The sequence below is a fragment of the Tasmannia lanceolata genome, unplaced genomic scaffold (assembly GCF_043159265.1).
Source record: "Tasmannia lanceolata isolate RefF3 unplaced genomic scaffold, GAP_Taslan_0.1 ptg000008l, whole genome shotgun sequence".
Lineage (NCBI taxonomy): Eukaryota > Viridiplantae > Streptophyta > Magnoliopsida > Canellales > Winteraceae > Tasmannia > Tasmannia lanceolata.
In genome coordinates this window covers 39,479,570-39,505,148 of record NW_027518685.1, presented here as the reverse complement: position 1 = coordinate 39,505,148, position 25,579 = coordinate 39,479,570, and the positions used below count along the sequence as shown (strand labels likewise).

The window sequence follows — 25,579 nt, the reverse complement described above, 5'->3', positions numbered from 1 at the left end:
TCATTCATCCTCCATAATCCTTCTTCAAAACTCCCAAATCTCTTCTCTAATTTTCATTTCTCCTCAAAAACCCTAGATCCTAAAATGTCTACCTCAAGGAAATCCATCGCACAAAAAGGCAAACGGGTAAGGACCGAGCTTGAAGAAGAGGTGTTTCCCAACGAGCGCTTCTTTAATAAGAAAGCAATGGACCGCTACGACGAATATTTTATCCGGGTGTGGACCCCGATCCGGAGAGAGGCGCAGCGGTGAGGGACGTGCCCCCACGTGCGAACAGTCTCTATGGATCATCCACGTGAATGGAGAGCTCTACCAAGGAACTCTCGAAAGAAAATGCCTCTCACAGCATGAGTGGCGATACAAAGGTGAGATACCTCTCGATTCGGGGACTAGCCCCAGATTCGAGGCGTACCTTAAACAAAGAAGAGCCGCCATCCAAGGAAAAAGGCAAATGGGCCCTGGATCCCATACTATGCTCTGTTACAACGGATAACCAGAGATATAAAATAAGGTTCGTGCCTGGTTACGAATTCGGAAGGTCTAAAGAGCACCTCATCCGCCCAAGTGCAAACACCTGGTCTCTTATGCCATTTACTTAATAATTTTGAAGAGTTTTGGACGAGAATCATATGAAATGGGAACACAAATCTCCGAGAAGACGTCTATCTAATCATGCATGTCTCGGAGGAATAATAAACGCACATAAAAAGAAATAAAAGTGTCACCTGAGAATAACTATGTTATGAATGTCAAACCTAAATTGGTGTCTAAGTTCTGGTGTGCAAACACATGCATGCTACAGCTAAAAGCATAAGGTCTGCGCAATAAAGTAAGAAAATACTGCAAAACATAGAAAATGACTCGATACCATACAATCCTAAGACTCTAATCTATACCTAGGCCCGAGTCTTTAGATGATCTGATGTTCATCCAAAGAAGCCTACGTATCCCCGCCTCCACGAGAATCAAGGCAACGTAGTTCTTCGCACCTATTCTAAGCTATGATGCCTAAGACATCTGGACCTCTATCCTAGACTCGATCTAAAAGACCGGACTAGTTCTTAAAGCTTCTTGTGTGATTATTTAAATTCCAATGGATTGTAGATTTTAGGACACCCTATATGCCCTAACTAAATGCAGGTTAGCCCTAAGCTAATGCAGGTAGTTCCTATAATCTATATGTAGCTAGGCTGTATATCCTAAGAAAAACAGTAGGATCTATCGCATCTTAGACCTAGTCATCAATTGGCGATGTGGATCGCCAACTGATCGGACGGAGGCATAAAACTCCTAGCTAGGACTCACTCCTAACTCTAACACAAACAAATAAAACATACAACAAACAAACAACGAACGAGGGAGCAACTCCCGACTCAAAAACTCTCTAACTAGGACAACCTCCTAACTCTAAAGGAAAATCCTTTCGAAAAAACAATATTTTGAAAGATTTTTGTAATTTTGAAAGATTTAAAATGCTTATTTTTAAAGGTTTGGCTGGACTTGGGATGTGGATCCCAAGCTGCACTACGTACCTCGTGGAAGAGGATCAAGCCAACGTAGTTCGGAATTGATTTTCCTAACTACTCTGAAAGACTCAAGATTTTTAAGGTTTTTGGTTTTTTGAAATGTTTTTGATGTTTTTGACACGAGAGGACTGAATCCTATCATCATAAGGGGAGGACAGACTCCTGAAATCCCGCAAAGGTTGGACAGCATCCTATGCTTTGCAGGGGAAAAGAATAGAATCCCAGCTCTGCAAGGGTTGGACAGCATCCTATACCTTGCGAGAGAGGATAAAATTTTCTGCACATACTCTTATACCTAAGCATAAGAATGCTAAAGACACAAAATACACTGACTAGTGTAAACATTTAAACAAGATCATTGAGAAACTTATCCTAATAACAAATAACACAAACATGGCAGTTCTAGGCTAGAATACACAACAAGAAGTATCTAAACAGACTTTAATGTCTACAATTTCTTTTAAACTCTTGATTAGATAAAGAGATATCATGCTTACCTGAAATACGGTTAGGGATATGAATTTAGCCTCTTCACGCCAATTACTTGAATTCTGAATCAGATGAAGTGACATCGACAATGGGTAGAAGTTTCTTCATCTCAGTCTTCGACAAGCCAAGCTCTTTGCACTTTAAAAGACCTTCCCATGCTTTCATCCAATTTACATTTCCACGTAGTGTGTTGATCTCACCATTGTGGCCCAAAACTCTCATAGGTTGAGCACGGTCCCAGCTAGGGAAAGTAATTGTTGAAAACCAGGGCCATGAAGCTCGTAAACCTACTATGGCCAAGATCTGCATAATAGTAGTCTCTCAGTTGATCAGGTTTTAGTTGACCTTTGTAAACAACAGTCCTTGAAGAAAGAGAGCATATATAGAAGTCCTTCACTCCACTATGCTACAGATTTAGAGCAGCTCGAATAGCCACCATCGAAACCCTCCGTAATATGTATATCTGCTGCTCAAAATCAGCGTTTGACCTTGGAGTCGGAGTAAGGAACAGTTGTTCAATAACAGGTTCTGTCTGAAGAGCAGACTTGCCCAAGCCTGTATTATCAGTTGGGACAGAGCGCCACCCAAGTACAACATGCCCCAGTGACTCCGCAACCTTGGTAAATACTGTTTTGCTTTCTTCACGGCGAACTTCTGATGTTGGTAAGAAGAATATCCCTACTGCATACTCACCTAGTGGTGGCAGTTCAAATCCAACATCTTTAGCAACCTCAGTGAAGAAGTCACGGGGAAGCGCCACGAGAATACCAGCCCTATCACCGGTGTTTGTTTCGCAGCCACAAGCACCTTTGTGGGACATTCGCACCAACATATCTATAGCACCTCCTACAGTTTTCCTGCTGTATTCACCAGATAACTCTGCAACAAATCCAACTCCACAAGAATTCTTATCGAACGATGGATCATACAGACCCAGTAGCTTGTCTGGCACCTGTGAGAACGCCATAGATGTTACCATAACTCTGAGCTTTGGAGAATATCCAGGACCATCAGACCTCCATAAATGCTACCGTTTTGAATCTGAAAAAAATGCAATCTTGTCCCGAAAAAATATTCTCCACCGCGACTGCGCCAGTTCACCTCAAAACAGAGCAGCATGTAGCTCTGTTTCTGCACTGGCCCAAAGCAAGGAAGCTCTTTTGATGATTAAGGGAAGGAAGAATGATTGAATCAGTTGGGAATTGAAGGGCTGAACCTGAAATCGTGGTCATTTTTGAAGTCTCTGTTTAAAGGAAGGGAAAAGGCAGGATCTTTTGACTACTTTAATTCCTAACCAATCTCCCTCAAACGACACTTTTCTGCCCAATTCTCAACCGATATGACTCGATTTCGTTTTGAAAAACAAAATCGCTTCAGAAGAAAGATAAAGCACTCCTCTGCCTCCAAACGCAGATCATCGACAGAATCCGAGAAAAGCTCGAGACCAGTCAATGTCTCAAAAAGGCCCCTACCAGGTAAACACTCAAAGCTTTCAATAGAAACATATGGTAGGTCTTTCCCCACACTGTGGTCTACAACAGCCCTGCCAATAGGGTGTTTAAAACCTTTTTCTATGGTAGTAGCTACAGCAAGGGCTTCCTTCTCACAGTTAGGAACACAATAAAGAGCAACTTCGAATTTGTTTGTTACAACCCGATGTCCATGAATGGGATCAATTGCTTTGCACATAAGCTCCCTTGTACAGGAACTTATTGCAATAGCATATGCCAAAGGAGCAACTGCCAATGCACAGGGTAATGCTGCCACCATTAACCCCAAAGCCCGGTAAATTGATCCTCTGCAGACTGGTGTGCCAATAAAGGACCACTTAAAAATACATGGCCCAATGAGAGCAACTGCAAGCGATAGAGCCACAACAACCTGGCTATAAAACTCCCCAAATTCATCTAGCCACCGTTGCAGCTTTGGCTTATTTAGCTGTGCTTCTTCGGTTAACTGAAAAATTCTGCTCAATGTAGAATCTTTCCATGTCTTGGTTGCTTTCACTATCATCATTCCATCCAAGTTCCTTGCACCCCCTGGAATTTTATCCCCCACTATCCTCTCTATTGGTTTGGCTTCTCCAGTCAGGTGCTCAACAGTAACTGTAGAACTACCTTGAAAAACTTCTCCATCTACCGGCACAGCCTCAACAGCTTTGACCAAGATGTAAGAACCCACTTCCAGGTCATGCACAGGAACCTTTTTATATGCCAGGGAAGAGATATCAGGTGATCTGTTGCCATTCACTTCCAGCACAAGGGCAAAATCGGGATTATTCTCTTTCAAGTCCTTAACATCAACCATTGCCCGGGCTGTGAAATACTCTTCAGCAATGTGGGCCAGATTAAACATTGCAAGAAGCAAGCCTCCTTCAAGGGCGTTTCCCATGAGTACAGATGCAAATGCTGCAAGAGCCATTAGAACATGGATATTTACTTTTCCACCAGCAATATCCATAGCAGAATCAAGTGCTGTTGAAACTCCGACGAGTGGGAATGCAGCAACAATGAAGGCGCGCTGGAAAGGCTTTGCAACCCACTTGGGAAGCACAAAAGGGCACGCAGCCGCGACCAGAAGCAAAGCCGTTGAACAACAACAAAGCTGCAAATGCTCCCGAAGGAAATCCGCCAATTCAGCCCATCAAATTGCTCTTGCGAAGCCGAGAATCGCTCCCTGATATCGGTTCAAGTTCGTGTCTTGCTCGTGATGGTGGTGGTGGTGGTGATTATGATTGTGATTATGATCATGATTGTGATCATGATTGTGGCTGTGATGATCTTCATGATGATGATGAGAGTTTAGGGAGGTAGAACGACAATGGATCGACCTATTGTAGGGAAAGAGTCGGGGATTTACAGAAAGAGAAACGGACCTAGGAATTGAAAGGGAGAAATGAGGTATAGAATAGATGGGAACAAAGGGAGGGGGGCCTTTCTTCTTCTGGAATTCGGTATAAGGAATCTGGTGCTTCCGATTGCGTAAGGCAGAGAATCCATCGTTCTTCAGCACTGGTTTTTTAACACGAAAATTCAGTATCAGAACATCACTGAGCGGGAGATCAAGAGAAGAGGAGGTTCCTTTTTAACTCTCTCTCTCTCTCTCTCTCTCTCTCTCTCTCTCTCTCTCTGCAGATTTGCAGACCTCAGATCTTAGATCTATATAAGAAATGGCCGGAAAATTGCTCCTCGCCGGAGAAGATGATCGGATCTTGCCTAGAAATGAGCAAATCTCACTGGAATTTAAGAAACTGACGGATCTAGTTGCAGATAGCTAGAATCTATGGATATTCGCTGAAGAAGATGACCGGTGGGTTAGGGTTTGGGTTCTAGATCTGAGGTTTCACTTCTTGAAAAGAACAAAATTAAAAAAAAAACATAAGATGATTCAAGGAAGAACTAATTAGCCGGAGCTCCGGTAATCCTACCGGAGAAGAAGATCGGGGAAGATAAGCTTTGATCGGAAATGGCAAGGTTTGGGTTAGGGTTTCAGCTCTTCTCCCTTTTCTCTCTGAGATTTTTCCTCGAAATTTTCAGACGAAAAAATGAACTCCCCCTGCCCTTGCCCGATGGATTCTTTTTATAAGAGAGTGATAAATTCGACCTCTTTTTCTTATTTGGACAACCACCTTTCGGATAATCCACTCCCCTTTCTGGTTTACACTACGGTCTTCTCGCGGTTCGTTCGCTAGGCAAACGCACTCCGATTTCGACGAAATTTTATGGGGACCTAGCTGGGACTCTAAGCTAGCTTAGGGTGAAATTTGGGGTTTTATCTTACTGATTTGATGGGGTTTTGCTCAAACAAGTGAGGATTAGGGCACGGTCAAAATGGGGTGTCTACAGATGCCCCTCTTTGGCAGAGCGCGCTTGTCACGCGAATGTCAAAGTTGAACAGACAGCACATTTTGACTGGCCCAAAATTGAGAAAAGAGAAAGAAGAATGAAGAAGATGATTTTTGTGAATATTGGATTTTTAGAAGAATCAGATACCTCAGGGGATTTGAAAATGGAATGAGTGCCTCAGGGGTCTTGAAATGGAATAGGCTTTGGTACTTCTCAGATTTCTATGCTTGGGGCGGATGCTCTCAGAGAGACTTTGATTCTTTCTACGCTCAGGGCGGATGCTCTTAGGAAGAAATTTGATTTTACGTTCAAGACGAAAACTTTCAGGAAAAATTGGGTTCTACGCTTAGAGCGAATGCTTTTCAAAGAGATAAATTGATCTTACGCTTGGAGCGAATGCTTTCAAAAAGAATTTTGGTTCTACGCTTGGAGCGAATGATTTCAGGAAGAATTTTGATTTTACGCTTAGAGCGAAAGCTTTCAACGAGACAAAATTGATTTTAAGCTTGGAGCGAATCCTTTCAAAGAGACAAAATTGATTTTACGCTTGGAGCGAATGCTTTCAGGAAGAATTTGGATTCTACGCTTTGAGCGAATGCTTTCAGGAAGAATTTGGATTCTACGCTTGGAGCGAATGCTTTTTTTAAAATAGACAAATTGATTTTACGCTTAGAGCGAAAGCTTTCAAAGAGAACAATTGCTTTTACGCTTGGAGCGAATGCTTTCAGGAAGAATTTGAGTTCTACGCTTGGAGCGAATACTTTCAGGAGACAAGATGATTTTACGCTTGGAGCGAATGCTTTCTGGGATAATTCGGTTTCTTCACTCGGGGTGAATGCTCTCAAGGAGAATATGGTATTTTCACTCGGGGTGGATGCTTTCAGGGAGAATTTGGTATTTTCACTCGGGGTGAATGCTCTCAGGGAGAATTTTTGGTATTTTCACTCAGGGTGGATGCTCTCAGGGAGAATTTGGTATTTTCACTCGGGGTGAATGCTCTCAGGGAGAATTTGGTATTTTCACTCGGGGTGAATGCTCTCAGGGAGAATTTTTGATATTTTCACTCAGGGTGGATGCTCTCAGGGAGAATTTGGTTTCTTCACTCAGGGTGGATGCTCTCAGGGAGAATTTGGTAAACAGGAATCGAGGGTCCATGGTAATAAACCACGAAGAGCCAAGCATTGAATCTGGGGTCCATGACAATAAGCCACGAAGAGCCCAGCAGAAAGGAACAATGACATGTAAAAGATATGAATGGAATGATCATGAATAGTGGGTCCATAATATATCTGAAGGGATATATCACAAAGAGCCACTCAGGAAGCAAGGGTCTATGGTATACCTGAATGTAGACCACGAAGAGCCTTGGAAGGACAAGGATATTGCTAAGAATTGATTGATTTTGAATGATGATTTTTTTTTTAGACTGATCGCCTCTTGCCGAGGAAATTGGGAGTATGAGTTCCTTGCTAAGAATTGGACTCAGATAACTTGCAGGGATTTGGATATTAGCCCTTCTTTGACAGGCGAAAAGCATTCTGCTGAGGTTTGAAGGTTGTGGGAGCAAATTCTAGACTCCACTGGGGAAATCGATTTTCTTTGAAAGTTGTCTCTTGTAGAAAGAGGGTTCATTTGTGGAGTTTAGAGATTTGGCTCGAGACATGCTTGTACATCTCTTATTTCAACTTACTGAATACATTGACACTGATTGCCTTTTGTGTGCTTGATATCTTTTATGACGCAAGTCATAAAAGATGCCCCTACTGTGTTGTGATTCCATGACAAGAGTCTTAAGGAAGCGGAACCAGGATAGGTAAGGGAAATTTGAATTTGCATGGGTTCTTTCTTTGAAATAGGAAGAACAATCTCTACAATGGCTGAGTTTGAGAATTTCTTCTTCCATTGATCATTATTTGAGGTTCTTTCCACCACTCACTGCTTGAATTTTGACATCTTCAACGTTTCTGAACAAGATATTTTTCGCCTTTCTCTGGTACCTAAACCAGGGTCTATTCCGAGTTTTTTTTTTTCACGTTGGAAGATACACACCCATTCTCCCAGTGCCAGATGACTTGGAGCTTGAAGGAAAACAAATATGAATGAGGAACAGACTTTCAAGGACTTTATCAAAGAAGGCGTACATTATTCAAGGGACTTGACTCACTTTTGATTCACCCTTAGACCTGATGTGTATTTTTAAATGGTAAGGCTAGCCGCTTTCAGAATAATTTCAAAAATCATGTCAAGAGGCACTAATTTCCTCCATCGGGATTTTTGTCATGGTTATTACCCCTTTGGATTGCTCAGTTTCAATGCCCCTAGTTTAGAAAGATGTCAAAGTAAATCTCACTGACACTACTTGGATTCCAAGATCCTGCCCTGTGTAGTGATTGCTTCTTCATCTCTTCGAGTCTCCTCTGGTGGGAACTCATGATCATTGCATTCCAGGTTTCTAGTCTAGCAAACCATTTGCCTCAGCTTTTGCCTGGAATTCTCACACTATTCAAACGTCAGGGTTCTTCATAACCGAGGAAACTCCTTCCATGCTTATTAGCTCACTTTTTGGAAAGTCTTTGCCCCTGACTGGATTGCCGCTTCAATTTTTCAATCCAGTAGATCGCTACCCTCATTTTGCATAAGCCGGCTTCTTTAGTTATCGACTTAGCAAATACATGACTTTATCTAGGCCGCCCTTTCAGGTTTTCAACCTAGTGGGTCTTCAGACTCTCATTCCTTTTATTTCTTTCTGTTTTTTGTTTTTCAATTGCCTTGAACCTTTGCTCGTTTCACCAGAAGAACTTTATAGGTAGGCTCGGGTTCAAAAGGGTTGGATATCGGAAGTTCAAACGATTTGGATCGAATCTGGTCTTGTCAGACTACCTACGTACCCCAAAAATGGAGGATCAGATCCGCGTAGTTCGCTTTGGGGTTTAACAAAGAATGGTTTAGCTTTTTAGCTTCAAAATTTTAAAAGGGGGATAATTTAGCTTTTATCCCCAAGGTTTGACCGAACCTGAGTTGATCAGATTGCCTACGTACCCCTGAAGAGTTGGGGATCAGGTCCGCGTAGTTCGGGTGCATAAAATGCCCCCGGTTTATAATGTGGTTGAAAGAATTGTTTGGTTTTGAAACGTTGGCTCAAAGGGCTCACAAAAGGATTTTTTTTTTTAAAAATGTTGGGATTTTGGCTATAAAGGCTCAAACGTCCAAGAATGGCCTCCTGGTGTTTGGATGTACAAGCTTTTGAATGTTTAAGGTTCAAGACTTTGAAATTTTTTTTTTTTTTTTTTTTTTTCGAGAGTCTGGCGGTATTCGCAAGCAAGACTTCAACCACAATACTCCACTTTCGAATCTTGAAGATCTTGAATTGGTACTCAAAATTCTACAACTCTTACGAGTCTCCAAATGCCGAAAACAATTCTCATATTCAATCTATCTCATCGACTCCATCATTTGGATCTTTGATTTTTCTAAGGAGTTGTCTTAGGGACACATTCCCTTCTCCTTCTTATCTTTTTCTCATGCCTTTCTTTCTTTTGAATATTCTCTTTCTTTTGGACATAAAAACTGTCCTTACTATCTGAATACAATGACTTGAAATCCCACCAAGATGTACAACACAAATGCTCTTCTTGGGGATCAAGTCTATGGCTTTCTTTTCTGAAAGTCATCTCTCAATGTCTTCATCAGCTTCACTTAATGCTTGATGTTCATCCCTCTCAAATTCTTACTTTTCGACTGAGTGTCTAAAGCGGAATGAGTCTTGCTTTTCACAACAACAAGGCGTTCACCTGGTTTATCCTTATAGGATCAAGCAAGACTACCTCAAACCCCTATAAACAGGTTTATCAATTCCTCGCTCTCCTCGGAAGATAAAGTTTTGCCAATCCATCTTTCCCGAGTTTCGGATTTCAATACCACTATCAACAGCTTTGATTTCTTCTTTGAGTGGCTACGCTCGACGCTCTTCCTCTCGTTTGATCATGTTTCAGATCTCGAGGGGAATTTCGTCTGCATTCTCATTCGAAAAGGGTGTCTTTAGTTATTTTAAACATTAAATCAAGAGTGAATCATAGAATATTGAAGATATTGAAATCAAACTTCATTGAATTGAAAACTTTCAAGTACATCAATAGTTCTCAACACGCCTCAGTGGGCTCTACATCAGACTTGAGAGAAAGCAAAATACTGACTCTAAATGAGAAAGACTGACAGACATGACACACACTTTCTTTCTTTTTTTGACACTATGACTCACCAACTTTCAAAACAAGAGTTGGTATACACTTGATAGAAGTCAAATCTTGAAACATGATATTTGGAACACCTCACTTGAAACATGACACTTGGACATGGACAAGGACTAGGCACTGAAGTTCACAAGTAGCACTCCTTCCTCCATGATGTCCATAACTAGGGGTTCAACCCTGGTGTAGGTTCTGTTGACCTGGCTGGGTGAAATGAAAGGAAGCTGGTTCAACAAATGGGTGAAGTCAGTTAGGTATGACTCCTGTCATGGAAATGACAAACACTAATTTTAGTGTGAGACAATCTCGTTGAATGTTATACACAAGTTGAAACAAGAGATAATACAAACACATCTCTCCCTTGGGTAAGAACCAACAGCATAACAATTGGAAGAAGGATTATGGTAAGATAAACACATGACTCATCAACAATCCCAAAAGATGGCGATCACACTAAAAATGTGTTGGGTAAAATTTGGCAGCATGACGGCCACACAAAGGGACCCCACAAGTCATCATAAGGGTATACGGATAAACTCAGTAGTATATGACTCCTAGCAAGGATACTTGCACTCAAATGATAGTGGCAAGATAGGCTCATGAGTGAAAAACAGAGTATGGTCATCAGAGGAATGTGAAGGACTGACCATGAATTACGACATTTAGAGATGGGTTGAATTTGCAACCACAAAGATTGAAGGATAGATCGTGACCATAAGAATGATGATTAGAAGCCATCGATCTGATCATAATCTAAAAGAATGAATAGATAAGGATAATTGATTAGATTAGGAATGAAAACCTAACTAAGAGGTAAACCCTAATCTAACAATGAAAAACACGGATCAATTTTAAGACCAATAGATCAAGGAATAGATTATGGATAAAGAACCAATAATCTAATGATAATCCACAGAATGGATAAAATAGAAAGGATTGATTAGATTACGAAGGAGAACCTAACTAAGAGGTAAACCCTAATCTAATAATGCACATATAGGATCAATGATACAAGGTATGAACCAGATCTATGATCGAAAGATCAGAACAAAGACCATGGTCATAACGATGACAAATAGAAGTCATCGACCAAATCTAAATCTCAAAGAAAATGACTGATTGGATTAGATAAGAAACATTACAAAGGAGTAAGCCCTAATCTAATAATCAATAAATAGGTATATACATATATATCCTAACCAGGGGCACCAGCCCTAAATATAATTCTGCAGAGTCAAGAAGCTTGACTCAAGACAGACATGTGAGTGTACTAGGACCGCGTTGTAGCCACATAAGGTGAGCTACAATAATCTATGGATAGGACATGGCTCCTAAATCTAAGCTCCAACATGTGTAAGGAACACATGTTCGTCCTTATATGAATGCAATATATATATAAGCACATGCAGATCCTAATTGGGTTTTACTAAATCAACAAATATATCCAAGTACATAATATATGTAAAATGAAAGTAGAGCTCCGGACTCAATATCAGGTACTATGCATATGATCCATACTTTAAGTATATAACACAAGTACACCGAGTGTTATATACAGTATGCTTCATTGCTCACCGGCTGCTGTAAACACAAGTACACCGAGTGTTTACGACTGCAGCACTGGCGCATAGCTTGGTAATAGATACAACAGCACCATCTGGATAGTGATATCCCATGAGGTACGCATTATATCTATCCCGTGGAGCCAATAATAAGCAAATCAATAAAAGAAAATAAAGAACAAAATGATGTATGCTGTGCAGTGTGTGAATCCCTTGTTTTAAACACCTATCTGGTGCCCCTGGATTCTAAGCGATTAAATTCCCATTTATAATGATTTTAGCTCAAAATTCTTCAAAATTAATAACAAATGGCATTTTAACAGAGTTAGGCAATATCTCGAAAGAATTTCCCCAGCAGAGTCGCCAGCCTGTGGACCCCGATCCGGAGAGAGGCGCAGCGGTGAGGGACGTGCCCCCACGTGCGAACAGTCTCTATGGATCATCCACGTGAATGGAGAGCTCTACCAAGGAACTCTCGAAAGAAAATGCCTCTCACAGCATGAGTGGCGATACAAAGGTGAGATACCTCTCGATTCGGGGACTAGCCCCAGATTCGAGGCGTACCTTAAACAAAGAAGAGCCGCCATCCAAGGAAAAAGGCAAATGGGCCCTGGATCCCATACTATGCTCTGTTACAACGGATAACCAGAGATATAAAATAAGGTTCGTGCCTGGTTACGAATTCGGAAGGTCTAAAGAGCACCTCATCCGCCCAAGTGCAAACACCTGGTCTCTTATGCCATTTACTTAATAATTTTGAAGAGTTTTGGACGAGAATCATATGAAATGGGAACACAAATCTCCGAGAAGACGTCTATCTAATCATGCATGTCTCGGAGGAATAATAAACGCACATAAAAAGAAATAAAAGTGTCACCTGAGAATAACTATGTTATGAATGTCAAACCTAAATTGGTGTCTAAGTTCTGGTGTGCAAACACATGCATGCTACAGCTAAAAGCATAAGGTCTGCGCAATAAAGTAAGAAAATACTGCAAAACATAGAAAATGACTCGATACCATACAATCCTAAGACTCTAATCTATACCTAGGCCCGAGTCTTTAGATGATCTGATGTTCATCCAAAGAAGCCTACGTATCCCCGCCTCCACGAGAATCAAGGCAACGTAGTTCTTCGCACCTATTCTAAGCTATGATGCCTAAGACATCTGGACCTCTATCCTAGACTCGATCTAAAAGACCGGACTAGTTCTTAAAGCTTCTTGTGTGATTATTTAAATTCCAATGGATTGTAGATTTTAGGACACCCTATATGCCCTAACTAAATGCAGGTTAGCCCTAAGCTAATGCAGGTAGTTCCTATAATCTATATGTAGCTAGGCTGTATATCCTAAGAAAAACAGTAGGATCTATCGCATCTTAGACCTAGTCATCAATTGGCGATGTGGATCGCCAACTGATCGGACGGAGGCATAAAACTCCTAGCTAGGACTCACTCCTAACTCTAACACAAACAAATAAAACATACAACAAACAAACAACGAACGAGGGAGCAACTCCCGACTCAAAAACTCTCTAACTAGGACAACCTCCTAACTCTAAAGGAAAATCCTTTCGAAAAAACAATATTTTGAAAGATTTTTGTAATTTTGAAAGATTTAAAATGCTTATTTTTAAAGGTTTGGCTGGACTTGGGATGTGGATCCCAAGCTGCACTACGTACCTCGTGGAAGAGGATCAAGCCAACGTAGTTCGGAATTGATTTTCCTAACTACTCTGAAAGACTCAAGATTTTTAAGGTTTTTGGTTTTTTGAAATGTTTTTGATGTTTTTGACACGAGAGGACTGAATCCTATCATCATAAGGGGAGGACAGACTCCTGAAATCCCGCAAAGGTTGGACAGCATCCTATGCTTTGCAGGGGAAAAGAATAGAATCCCAGCTCTGCAAGGGTTGGACAGCATCCTATACCTTGCGAGAGAGGATAAAATTTTCTGCACATACTCTTATACCTAAGCATAAGAATGCTAAAGACACAAAATACACTGACTAGTGTAAACATTTAAACAAGATCATTGAGAAACTTATCCTAATAACAAATAACACAAACATGGCAGTTCTAGGCTAGAATACACAACAAGAAGTATCTAAACAGACTTTAATGTCTACAATTTCTTTTAAACTCTTGATTAGATAAAGAGATATCATGCTTACCTGAAATACGGTTAGGGATATGAATTTAGCCTCTTCACGCCAATTACTTGAATTCTGAATCAGATGAAGTGACATCGACAATGGGTAGAAGTTTCTTCATCTCAGTCTTCGACAAGCCAAGCTCTTTGCACTTTAAAAGACCTTCCCATGCTTTCATCCAATTTACATTTCCACGTAGTGTGTTGATCTCACCATTGTGGCCCAAAACTCTCATAGGTTGAGCACGGTCCCAGCTAGGGAAAGTAATTGTTGAAAACCAGGGCCATGAAGCTCGTAAACCTACTATGGCCAAGATCTGCATAATAGTAGTCTCTCAGTTGATCAGGTTTTAGTTGACCTTTGTAAACAACAGTCCTTGAAGAAAGAGAGCATATATAGAAGTCCTTCACTCCACTATGCTACAGATTTAGAGCAGCTCGAATAGCCACCATCGAAACCCTCCGTAATATGTATATCTGCTGCTCAAAATCAGCGTTTGACCTTGGAGTCGGAGTAAGGAACAGTTGTTCAATAACAGGTTCTGTCTGAAGAGCAGACTTGCCCAAGCCTGTATTATCAGTTGGGACAGAGCGCCATCCAAGTACAACATGCCCCAGTGACTCCGCAACCTTGGTAAATACTGTTTTGCTTTCTTCACGGCGAACTTCTGATGTTGGTAAGAAGAATATCCCTACTGCATACTCACCTAGTGGTGGCAGTTCAAATCCAACATCTTTAGCAACCTCAGTGAAGAAGTCACGGGGAAGCGCCACGAGAATACCAGCCCTATCACCGGTGTTTGTTTCGCAGCCACAAGCACCTTTGTGGGACATTCGCACCAACATATCTATAGCACCTCCTACAGTTTTCCTGCTGTATTCACCAGATAACTCTGCAACAAATCCAACTCCACAAGAATTCTTATCGAACGATGGATCATACGGACCCAGTAGCTTGTCTGGCACCTGTGAGAACGCCATAGATGTTACCATAACTCTGAGCTTTGGAGAATATCCAGGACCATCAGACCTCCATAAATGCTACCGTTTTGAATCTGAAAAAAATGCAATCTTGTCCCGAAAAAATATTCTCCACCGCGACTGCGCCAGTTCACCTCAAAACAGAGCAGCATGTAGCTCTGTTTCTGCACTGGCCCAAAGCAAGGAAGCTCTTTTGATGATTAAGGGAAGGAAGAATGATTGAATCAGTTGGGAATTGAAGGGCTGAACCTGAAATCGTGGTCATTTTTGAAGTCTCTGTTTAAAGGAAGGGAAAAGGCAGGATCTTTTGACTACTTTAATTCCTAACCAATCTCCCTCAAACGACACTTTTCTGCCCAATTCTCAACCGATATGACTCGATTTCGTTTTGAAAAACAAAATCGCTTCAGAAGAAAGATAAAGCACTCCTCTGCCTCCAAACGCAGATCATCGACAGAATCCGAGAAAAGCTCGAGACCAGTCAATGTCTCAAAAAGGCCCCTACCAGGTAAACACTCAAAGCTTTCAATAGAAACATATGGTAGGTCTTTCCCCACACTGTGGTCTACAACAGCCCTGCCAATAGGGTGTTTAAAACCTTTTTCTATGGTAGTAGCTACAGCAAGGGCTTCCTTCTCACAGTTAGGAACACAATAAAGAGCAACTTCGAATTTGTTTGTTACAACCCGATGTCCATGAATGGGATCAATTGCTTTGCACATAAGCTCCCTTGTACAGGAACTTATTGCAATAGCATATGCCAAAGGAGCAACTGCCAATGCACAGGGTAATGCTGCCACCATTAACCCCAAAGCCCGGTAAATTGATCCTCTGCAGACTGGTGTGCCAATAAAGGACCACTTAAAAATACATGGCCCAATGAGAGCAACTGCAAGCGATAGAGCCACAACAACCTGGCTATAAAACTCCCCAAATTCATCTAGCCACCGTTGCAGCTTTGGCTTATTTAGCTGTGCTTCTTCGGTTAACTGAAAAATTCTGCTCAATGTAGAATCTTTCCATGTCTTGGTTGCTTTCACTATCATCATTCCATCCAAGTTCCTTGCACCCCCTGGAATTTTATCCCCCACTATCCTCTCTATTGGTTTGGCTTCTCCAGTCAGGTGCTCAACAGTAACTGTAGAACTACCTTGAAAAACTTCTCCATCTACCGGCACAGCCTCAACAGCTTTGACCAAGATGTAAGAACCCACTTCCAGGTCATGCACAGGAACCTTTTTATATGCCAGGGAAGAGATATCAGGTGATCTGTTGCCATTCACTTCCAGCACAAGGGCAAAATCGGGATTATTCTCTTTCAAGTCCTTAACATCAACCATTGCCCGGGCTGTGAAATACTCTTCAGCAATGTGGGCCAGATTAAACATTGCAAGAAGCAAGCCTCCTTCAAGGGCGTTTCCCATGAGTACAGATGCAAATGCTGCAAGAGCCATTAGAACATGGATATTTACTTTTCCACCAGCAATATCCATAGCAGAATCAAGTGCTGTTGAAACTCCGACGAGTGGGAATGCAGCAACAATGAAGGCGCGCTGGAAAGGCTTTGCAACCCACTTGGGAAGCACAAAAGGGCACGCAGCCGCGACCAGAAGCAAAGCCGTTGAACAACAACAAAGCTGCAAATGCTCCCGAAGGAAATCCGCCAATTCAGCCCATCAAATTGCTCTTGCGAAGCCGAGAATCGCTCCCTGATATCGGTTCAAGTTCGTGTCTTGCTCGTGATGGTGGTGGTGGTGGTGATTATGATTGTGATTATGATCATGATTGTGATCATGATTGTGGCTGTGATGATCTTCATGATGATGATGAGAGTTTAGGGAGGTAGAACGACAATGGATCGACCTATTGTAGGGAAAGAGTCGGGGATTTACAGAAAGAGAAACGGACCTAGGAATTGAAAGGGAGAAATGAGGTATAGAATAGATGGGAACAAAGGGAGGGGGGCCTTTCTTCTTCTGGAATTCGGTATAAGGAATCTGGTGCTTCCGATTGCGTAAGGCAGAGAATCCATCGTTCTTCAGCACTGGTTTTTTAACACGAAAATTCAGTATCAGAACATCACTGAGCGGGAGATCAAGAGAAGAGGAGGTTCCTTTTTAACTCTCTCTCTCTCTCTCTCTCTCTCTCTCTCTCTCTCTCTCTGCAGATTTGCAGACCTCAGATCTTAGATCTATATAAGAAATGGCCGGAAAATTGCTCCTCGCCGGAGAAGATGATCGGATCTTGCCTAGAAATGAGCAAATCTCACTGGAATTTAAGAAACTGACGGATCTAGTTGCAGATAGCTAGAATCTATGGATATTCGCTGAAGAAGATGACCGGTGGGTTAGGGTTTGGGTTCTAGATCTGAGGTTTCACTTCTTGAAAAGAACAAAATTAAAAAAAAAACATAAGATGATTCAAGGAAGAACTAATTAGCCGGAGCTCCGGTAATCCTACCGGAGAAGAAGATCGGGGAAGATAAGCTTTGATCGGAAATGGCAAGGTTTGGGTTAGGGTTTCAGCTCTTCTCCCTTTTCTCTCTGAGATTTTTCCTCGAAATTTTCAGACGAAAAAATGAACTCCCCCTGCCCTTGCCCGATGGATTCTTTTTATAAGAGAGTGATAAATTCGACCTCTTTTTCTTATTTGGACAACCACCTTTCGGATAATCCACTCCCCTTTCTGGTTTACACTACGGTCTTCTCGCGGTTCGTTCGCTAGGCAAACGCACTCCGATTTCGACGAAATTTTATGGGGACCTAGCTGGGACTCTAAGCTAGCTTAGGGTGAAATTTGGGGTTTTATCTTACTGATTTGATGGGGTTTTGCTCAAACAAGTGAGGATTAGGGCACGGTCAAAATGGGGTGTCTACACCGGGTCATCATCTCCGGAAGAAAGGTGATCTTCAAGGCTTTGATCAGTTCGATCTCATGTCTCTATTCACATTTCAAGGTTGGGTCTTTTTCCTTGATTATGGTGCCATATTTTATCCCGAGTTGATTAAACTCTTTTATGCAAACCTTGATATTACAAATAAGGGTGTTGTGATGAACACATACCTTCAAGGAGAATTTGGTGTTAACATAGCTGACTTTTTTCAATAGATTGAAGTCCCAAATGAGGGTAAAAGGATTTTCTTTTGGGGGAAGAATGACATTGACCTCCACTTTAAAATGATAGATGTATACCAGACAATAGGCACAGTCCCCCCTCCTGAAGAAAAGCTTAATATCACTGCTAGCACGATGAATCACAAGGCTAGATTGATTCATAAAATAGTAGCCTACAATATCACTCACAGGGCTGGAAAATTTGATGCTGTGAAGCCCTTGTGATCCACTGTATCATGGGAAAATTAAGTTGAATTTGGGGTATATTATTCTTGGGTATATGGATGAGGCGGTTAAAAGAGGACATGGAGGTTTACCATATGGAATGCTAATTACCAAGCTTTTAAGAAAAAGAAAAATCAATCTATCAAATGTGCCCTTCAAGAACCCTGATCTGGTGATCAACCATACCACCATTACTCTTATGAGGATTCGTATACCAGGTGGAGAAGGTCCTAGTGAGGTAGCACAAGATGAGATAGATGAGGCCGTGGATGAAGCTGAACGAGTGGCCCTGATGCAAGAGCAGAGTAGATTACATGAGCAGGCACAAGCTCAGCAGCGTCAGCCCCCCTACCGCTGGCTCATATGAGGATTTCGTCAGAGATATTACATTCTTGAGGACTGGCTTAGATACCGTCACGACTAGACTGGAGACCCTCACAACTAGCTTGACACTCTTTCCACTAGCTTTGTGACTGCTGAGAGCCAGAGAGCCTCTGATCATGAGAGACTTATGGAGCTTATGGTGAAGCAGCATAGGGAGATGATGCAAGCTTATCAGAGGAGTCAAGTCATCAGATACTACACCTTCAGGACTCCACCTTAGAACTGATAGATGATCAGCATCTTCTCAGCAGCAGACACACTGAAGCTACATCTTATTGCTGCCTGATTTTCATCTAGCTTGTTTCCTTCTTGCCCAGTTTGGGCTTTTGGACTATGTTTGTATTTTTATTTTCTTCATGGATGGTATTTATGTCCGATGTGGGCTTTTACTTTGGTCTGTACATGCCCAGTATAGGCTTTTATGACTATTGTGGATGTTGCCCTAGATGGGCTTATGGATATTGTGGCTGTACGCCCAGTGTGGGCTTGATATTTTGTCTATGGATGTATGGATGGTGCCCATAGGGACTTTATGCTTTATGATTTATTTTGGTTCATATCTCAGAGTGTATGCTTGTATCTATTATGGTGATGATGAGTTCTTGTTCCTCACATCCATTTATATACCTCTGATGATTGTTTGACAGGACGTGAAGAGGGTGTGTCTTTTCCATTCTCTATTCATGTATGTGGAGCCTCATTCTGCCCTATCTATATATACATGATCTTTCTTTTTGCCATGGATATGTACTCCTTTGTTGTTCATTCTCTTGTATCCTTGTGGTTATTAGACTATACTATATTCTTTATTGTGTCTTGTCTAATAATCATCCATTCACATTCAAATTGTGATTATCAAATTGTGAATGGAGCAACTATTGAATGATTTAAAAGTGATTACGTTCAAATCATTGGGCCTATGTGCTTGGATCTTTTACAATTAGATTTGATGCACATAGTCAGGGAGAGCTTTCACTTTCATACGAATAAAATTTTAAATGGCAAGCTACTTAAACTCAAAAGTTATTTTATAGTTTTGAGCATATTCATGCTCTGGAAGAGACTTGTCTGCCCTATGACAAGAAAATCCCCTACATGATGCAACTTGTGAACTTGAAAGGTTAGGTCATAGATCTGAGCATATCCTTACTCAGGTAGATACTTATCTGCTTCAAAAGTTACAAATGAAGCCCGAGTATTCAAATCATTTTGCCCTGTCATGCCCTACAACATAGGTTTCACGTAGGGCAAATGACAAATAAATAGGGGGAGAGCCAAATGGTTATAAATTCATGATTATATAGACTAATATGATATGATCTTATGGTTTATTGCCCCTATTCTTGTGCTTAAATTGTCAATCATTTGATCAAAAATAACAAAAAAGAAAAGAAAAGATTGATGATGTCTGATCATACACTTCACATTATTTTCTCTTTGATAAGCATCATATGAGCTTGAATGGTATATCATATACACGGCACGTAGCTTAGACAAGCTATTACTCACCTTGACTCCCCACTTGCACTTTCACTTGTAGATCCATACCTTTTTGCTGTTGCCAAAATGGGGAGAATTTTGGGAATTGATTAGGTAGTCCAATTGTATATGCACCATATGCTTAATAGTCATTAATTATATTTGTGCATATAGTGAGGGGGAGCTATGCTCTATTGTGTATATCATATCATACTTATTCATCTATTTGGTTGATATCTCCTTCCTCCCTAATCAATTTGTTTGCCATCATAAAAAAATGGGAGAATGTAAGCCCAAGGGATCCCATGGGTTAATCATCCACCTTACCTTCTTGTTTTGATGATTAGCAAACTCAAATTGATTAGCATTTATGGACTAATGTGTTGCCTTGAGGTATTGTATTGTATACAAAATTTTCATGTCATAATCGCCATTACACAATTCAACTCAACACATGGCTTGTGGATACACACACACATGATCAAAGAGCTTGCACCTACATCGGAGTAATCACCATTCGGAGATGATCAAGTTAAGAACCTCAAGATAAAGATCCCTCAAGTTACCTAGCAAGTGTCAAGAAGAAGCTTGGAGTTGAACAATCCATTGGTGACACCTCATGCACCTTCCAACATGCATTGAAGATTGGATGAAGTCACAAGAGCCAAGACAACGTTCAAGATGTTCACTCAAGCTGAATAAGTCCAAGGAAGTGCAAAAGAGCAAAGACATTCCAAGAAGACTCAATGGTATACACTTTAGAATGTATTGTGGAGTCCTCTTGATTTTATGTTTAAATGCACTTTCAATAGGTTTTCAAATGGTTTTCATACCTAAGTTTTTTTATCTTTGAAAACCATACACACACCCAAATATGTGTTTGAAAACCTAGGACTAAAGCCCAAAGACCAAAGATCAAAGCCCATGGATCTTAAAGTTAAAAATAGAATTTTACTCAGGATCGGTCGACCGGGCTATGGTGGGTGACCGCGGGATGCTACCTGGAATTCCAGGACATCTCGAATTTTATCGGGCCGGGCGACCGGGCCAATCCGGTTGACCGCAGATTTGTTTTGTGGAAATCCAGAAAACATCCAGGTTGGGCTTGGCGGACGACCGCGATAGTCCGGTCGACCACGATAGTATTTTTCAGCCGAATTTTTATTCAAACAGATTGCCCTCGCCGGGCGACCACCCTAGGGCCGGTCAACCGCGTTGGTATAAAATTTGAAATTAAAAAAGAGAGCCCAATAAGGGCGGGCGACAGCCATAGGCTGGAAATAGAGCCGTTGGGGTTTGCGCAGGTTGACTTTTTCAACCTTGTATTTTACAGTTTTACCCCTAAACAGTCATATTTCCTTGTGGGCTATATATACACTATCTAAACATTTCTAAATAACCTTTTGCAAGATCAAATCCTATCTTCTTGAACCCAAACTTTTATATGAAAGGTTAAACCTCTTTGAACTTGGATTTTTACATTCTATCAAGAGGAACTCCATAGGCTTTACATTTGTATCTATTTCTTGGAGAGTTTGTGAGCTTTGAAAGTTTGTAATCAGCCTATTCTAAGAGGCATCGAGAGTTCTTTCATTTTATTTCTTCATTTGTATCCAAGGGTCTCCGTTTCGGCCCGTGAACAAAGGTGAATCATTGTAAGAGGGAGTGATCCCTCGGTAAGGCTTCATGCAGAAAGGGTGTGATCCCTTTGAAGGAGTTGGTGTACGGCTTTGAGATTCGCCCATTGAAGAATCTCAGGTTTTAGTGGAGATCCCAAGGAGGTAAAACTTGGAAGAGTGGAGTAGGTCTTGTGATAGACCGAACCGCTATAAAATCGTGTGCCTTGTGGATTGCTTCTTCTCTTTCTCTCATTTGGACTTTGGTGATTGGTAATCTCTACCCTTTACTTGTATCTATGTTTTATTGAACAAGGGTTAGTGTATATAAATCTAAAGTAACATCTAAACTCTAGCTTTCAATATCCTGATTATTTGAACAAGGGTTAAACCATATATGCTTAATTAGTAACTTGATTTAAACAATCTATTTAATTAAGCCTAAAATTTTTAATTAACCAATTCATCCCCCTCTTGGGTTGTCACACCCGTATTTCAAAATCCATCTGAAGGTGATACATGTTACTTAAGATTGTTATTAAATCACATTCGTGGAGCTACATCCTTTACCAGTCTATTGACGGTAGATGGGAATTTATGTACAACATTCAAAGAGGCGGCACAGAAAAATGGGCTTCTCGAAGACAACAGCGACATTCTCTTTTGTTTATAAGAAGCATCAACCTTTACAATGCCATCATCTCTACGAAGGCTATTTGCTACAATTTTGGTTTTCTGTGAACCAAACAATGTCAGCCTACTATGGGATGCAATATTACCGCATATGGCTGAAGATTTGAGAATCATTTCAGAGTGTCATACCAACATAAGGGCTACTTATGTATTAAAGAAACTAAAAGGCATCCTTAAAAGTATGGGAAAGAAACTGTCAAAATATGATTTGCCGAAACTATCGAAATAATTTATGGCAGATGCTACGTCATTTGAAGAAATCCTTGAAGAGCAATCTATTGTAACTCCTCTTAAAGATGTAGAGGCCATTTCACAGTTGAATGTTGATCAAAAGTATGCTTTTGAAACAATAATGAAACGTATCAGTGATGTTAAACATGGAATTTTTTTATTGATGGACCAGGTGGAACAGGCAAAAAATTTCTATATAGAGCCTTGCTTGCTAAAATCAGAGTATCAAATAGCATTGTTATTGCCACAGCTATATCTGGTGTTGTAGCATCCATTATTCCAGGTGGTCGTACCACACATTCACGATTCAAGTTACCAATTGATGTAAAATTAACTACCGTATGTGGAATTCCCAAACAATGTGGTACAACAAAATTATTGGTAAAAGCTACAATAATTATATGGGATGAGGCACCAATGTCCAAGAAATATGAGATAGAGGCATTAGATCGCACACTTCAAGATATTATGGAATCATCACTACCATTTGGTGGTAAAATTATCGTTCTTGGAGGCAATTTTCGACAAGTTCTTCCAGTTGTACCACAAGCCACACGTGAAGAAACAATTGATTCAAGTTTGGTAAGATCTTATTTATGGAAGAAAATAGAAATTTTGACGCTAACCCAAAATATGCGTGCAAAGAATGATTCTGAATTTAGTGATTACTTACTACGGATAGGTAATGGTGATGAAGATACAATTCCTGGTAATCTTGTCCAAATTTCGGGTGACATGTTAATCGAGTACAAAGATAATGAGGACAATAAAAAAAATTGATATGATTTTCCCAGATTTGGATAAGCAAATGTTGAGTACTGATTACCTTGTAGAAAGAGGTATATTAACTACAAAGAATGAATATGTTGATGATTTAAATAAAAGTATCATTGAAAATTGTAGAGGTGATGAAGTTATATACTACAGTTATGACACTGCCACAGATGATACAAACACCTATTACCCAGAAGAATTTCTTAATTCGCTTACTCCAAATGGATTGCCCCCACACTAATTGCAGTTAAAAACATATTGTCCAATTATGTTATTGCGAAACTTAGATCCACGAAATGGACTTTGTAATGGCACAAAGTTAATAAGCTTGAGCTTCAAGCCTAATGATTTATTTGCTGAAATATCTTCTGGGCAACACAAAGGAACAAAAGTACTACTGCTAAGAATACCTCTGTGTTCGGCTGAAAATGAAACTTATCCATTTCAATTTAAGCGAAAACAATTTCCAATACGGCTGGCATTTGCAATGACAATCAACAAAGCTCAAGGACAAACAATTCCGCATGTTGGGGTATACTTACTAGAGCCAGTATTCTCTCATGGGCAACTCTATGTCGCATTATCTAGAGGCGTATCAAGGAACACAACAAAGGTATTAATAAAGCAAACAGCAAGCATATCGACGCATTCGATGTATACAAAAAAAATTGTTTACAAAGAAATATCTTGTAAATGATATGCTTATGTGAGACACAGACCTTTCTTTGTCGTAGATATATCAGGTATTATGATATGACTTTCTATTCATTGCATATGTTTGACGTATTTTATATATATTGCAAATTTATATATTTTGAACAAACTACTAATATGATGCAGATAAATGCTCAATATGGACAAAGAAAAAGCCACAACTCTTCCCGATCTTCAATCTATTGCAGGCTTAAATCCTATGGATAAAGGAAAAGATTTATCTCTTCCCAATCTTTAATCTCTTGCAAGTTTAAATCCTGGAGACAGCAAATGGACAATCAAATGTTCCGTGTTGCAAAAAGGGGACACCGGTTTCTATAACAACATAAAAGGATATGGAACTACGAAGAATGTAACTTTGGTAGATGAAGATGTATGTATTATAATAAATCCTTATTAATCTAAATTCTTTTACTAAATCATTATTAATAAATAAATAATATATGTATACTTACATTTTCATTATTTGTATTTTTAGGGCACAAAAATATCAGCTACTCTGTTCAATGAATCAATAGAGTTATTTGATGACAAGCTACATCAAGGTAAAACATATTATATTTTAAATGGTTTCATCAAATACTATCGTTCTTGCAAGGAGATCAGTTTCAACAAAAGTACTGTTGTTCGAGAAGCTATAAATGAGCAACAAATTGGTGGGACAGTAAAGTATAACTTTGTTCCTTTGAAGATGACTGGTCCATATCTTGCATCAGCTAGTTATATAGGTAAGCAGATGCATAAATATTTAAGAAATTATTATTAAAGAATAGATTTGATATCTACCTTAATGTTTTATTTTTACAGATATTGTTGTACTTGTGGTTGGTGCTGGCCCACCTTTAAATACTAATCGAAGAAACGATGGAACAACAATAACTCGACGACAGCTTCAAATCATTGACTCAGAGTATGTATGTCATTATTTATATTAAGATTATCAAATATATTGATTTCTCTAATTATTGGAGATGCACGACGCCTATGCAATTAACATTGTGGGGGCGACTTGCAAATGAAGAAGGGGAAATTATAGCAGCAAAAGTGGGTGAAAATCCAGTAATGGCTTTAACATATATCAAAGTTCAAGATTTTCAAGGTAAATTTCATATATATAAATATTTGTATACATATATGTCATATATTCAAGGTGTATTGACGTTTCTAGTTACATGGTTATATATGGTTATTTCATATATTCAAGGTGTATTGTCATTTTGCACAACTGGAAATACAATGATAAAGATAAATCCAGAAATAGAGGAAGCTCAACTCTTAAGAGAATGGTATTATTGCTCATTTATTTTCAAATATTATTTATTTAATATTTAAGATAAATTTATATGCTATAACTAACTTTATATTCCTTGACAGGGCCAAGACTAATCAAATGATAGTTGAGGAGCACAAAAAACACCAACAAAGTTTAATCCCATCTATAATTTCTTCCACTCAAACTAGCAGCATCAATGCAATTATCAATGATAAGCAGCTACCTCACAGACGAGTAATATAATAAAATTTACAATGTTAATATTACTCTATT

At 40.0% G+C, this 25,579-nt stretch overlaps 4 pseudogenes; all 4 read right to left on the bottom strand.

The window, feature by feature from the left end:
* Nucleotides 1-2,421: 2,421 nt before the first annotated feature.
* On the bottom strand, nt 2,422-2,982 carry LOC143882967 (glutamate synthase 1 [NADH], chloroplastic pseudogene; annotated as a pseudogene).
* A 323-nt stretch (nt 2,983-3,305) lies between these two features.
* LOC143882966 (putative cadmium/zinc-transporting ATPase HMA1, chloroplastic pseudogene) lies at nt 3,306-5,099 on the bottom strand (annotated as a pseudogene).
* Nucleotides 5,100-14,242: 9,143 nt separating this feature from the next.
* Nucleotides 14,243-14,803, bottom strand: LOC143882965 (glutamate synthase 1 [NADH], chloroplastic pseudogene; annotated as a pseudogene).
* A 323-nt stretch (nt 14,804-15,126) lies between these two features.
* On the bottom strand, nt 15,127-16,920 carry LOC143882964 (putative cadmium/zinc-transporting ATPase HMA1, chloroplastic pseudogene; annotated as a pseudogene).
* Between the last annotated feature and the right edge of the window lie 8,659 nt (nt 16,921-25,579).